The sequence below is a fragment of the Arachis ipaensis genome, chromosome B01, assembly GCF_000816755.2.
Source record: "Arachis ipaensis cultivar K30076 chromosome B01, Araip1.1, whole genome shotgun sequence".
In the NCBI taxonomy this organism is placed as follows: domain Eukaryota; kingdom Viridiplantae; phylum Streptophyta; class Magnoliopsida; order Fabales; family Fabaceae; genus Arachis; species Arachis ipaensis.
Genome location: NC_029785.2, coordinates 128,260,393 through 128,263,026, shown reverse-complemented (window position 1 = coordinate 128,263,026; position 2,634 = coordinate 128,260,393).

Below are 2,634 nucleotides of genomic sequence, written 5' to 3'. Positions count from 1 at the left end.
TTCAATACTATATATGTTTTTAAATAATTATTCTACGAGCAATGTACTTATATAAAATAAAACTGAGAAACCTTTACCTAAATACAACATTTGCTAATTCGTTATGTAAGTGTCCTTTTTTATTATTATATAAACCGTGGGAGCTAACCACGGTTTCTAATTTACATGTAAACCGTTCTAGCCTTGCACGGTTTATGGAGGAGAAGCATTGAGCGTGATAGGTAGCCACGGTTTAGTAAGGCAGAAATATCACCATAAAATTCTGTAACCAGCCACGGTTTATGAAGGATTTTTTAAAGGCATAAATCTACCGTTTATGAGGAAAGGAATCTGAAGAGATCATTATCACACAATGGCTAATGAAGAAGAGAGTTTTCTTGTCTTAGTGTATTGCTCTCGAGAAATTAAAAGAAGCAAAAGTTATGGTGTGAAGTTCACTGACAGAGAACCATTGAGTGTATTGCCAATAAAAATATACTAATACAATTTAAATCGTATTAAAACGTAAACAAGTTTGTTGAGTCTATAAACAAACTTTACGTAAATAAACTTATTTATTTATTTACTAAACTTATTTATTTACGTAAAGTTTGTTTATGGACTCAACAAACTTGTTTACTTTTTAATACGATTTAAATTGTATTAGTATATTTTTATTGGCAATACACTCAATGGTTCTTTGTCAGTGAACTTCACACTATATCTTTTGCTTCTTTTAATTTTCCCAGAGTAATGCACTAAGACAAGAAAACTCTCTTCCTCACTAGTCATTGTGTGATAATGATGTCTTCAATTTCTCTCCTCATAAACCGTGGCAACCAACAAGGTTTATGCCTTTAAAATTTTTTTCATAAACCGTGGCTGGTTACAGGGTTTTAATGGTGATATTTCTGCCTTGCTAAACCGTGACTATCTACCACGGTTTACGCTCAATGCTTCTCCTCCATAAACCGTGCAAGGCTGCAACGGGTTACATGTAAATTAGAAATCATAGTTAGCTCCCACGGTTTATATAATAATAAAAAAGGCCATTCACGTAACGAAGTAGCAAATATTGCATTTAAATAAAGGTTTCTCAGTTTTATTTTATATAAGTACATTGCCCTTATTCTACTATTGACTACTTCCAATTAAATTATAAAATTTATTTGTTATAATATTTATGGCATAATTTTTTTTTAACCAAAACAGTTGTTACAAATAAAATTATTTAAGAGTTAATATAAGAAAATATTATATAATTCTAAAATAAATTAAAGAATATTAATAGATGAATAACATTTTTTATCTCGATTATTTTTTTAAGACAAAAAATACTAATAATTTTATTTTAGATTTATATTTTAAATTTATAAGAAAATAGAATATATTATGTAATATTTTTTTCACCAATTGATATTGTTATATTTTTTTCACTCTTCATTCAAAAAATAATTACTTTTATTCCTTTCATTTGTTCATTTTTTTTAACTTGTATTTTTTGCCATCTTTATCATAAAAAATAAGATAATGAGACACTAAAATAATTTAAAACGTGTTTTAAAACATGGTTTCGTTTTAGATGTATTTATAATTTATTTTGTATGCAATTATATTATTTTGCATCTGTTGTAGATATTTAATATAGTATTTTAAATATGTTCTCAAGACCCATCCAAAATAATAAAAAATAAGTATAACGTTTTTAAAACACATTCAAAATCTATCATTTGTTTATACAAATATTAAATGAAAATATCCAAAAATACAAACACATTCACAATTCAAATAAATAATATAAACACATTCAAAATTAGGTATTGACACATTCAAATTATATTAATATTATAAATTTCAAAAAAAAAAGAGTAGTACAAAAAAAATATCAACACAAACACATTTTAAAAAAATACCACAAAGACATCTAACATTATGCATAGATTAAAAAGATCGAAGCTTTTATTAAATAGAAAAAAAAGAGATGGGATCAGAGACTAAGAACTCTAATAACACAAAATTTGAAGGAGGTAACAAATCCCAAATCAAATAGAGTAACGAAAAAGAAAATTACCAATACAAACAAATAAAAAAAAACTCGAAACACATTTAAAATTATGCATATATTAGTAAGATATAATCTTTTATAAAATCAGAAAAAACGAAGGAATAGGAGACAAAAAACTCTACTAATCTAAAAAATGTAAAGAAGGTGACGTTTTACGAGACAGAAGTCGTAGTGAAGAGACGTAGAGAAGGAGAAAAAGAAGAAAAGTGCATTGCTGAGACGCATTTTCGACGCAAAGAAAGCGGTGAAGAGAAAGACCGTACTAATAAGAAGTTGATGAATGATGCAATAAAGATGAGAAGCGCGCTGATAGAGAAGAGCAGCGCGGAGGATCGGAGGAGTGTAATGCGGGCAAGGAGCGCGATGATAGAGACTCATTTCAGGTGATGCCACTGCTAGATTTTATAAAATTTTATGGATATTTAAAGATTTGTTTTGGGATGTTTTAGTATTTAGAAGGATTAAAACTGATTTAAAGGTTTTAAAATTAAATTTTAGGATTTTAGTTTTACTTAAACTGTTTTTTAAATTTAATTTGTATTTTAAATTAAAAAAATCTATTTGAATGTTTTTTTTTGGTGACTCTATTT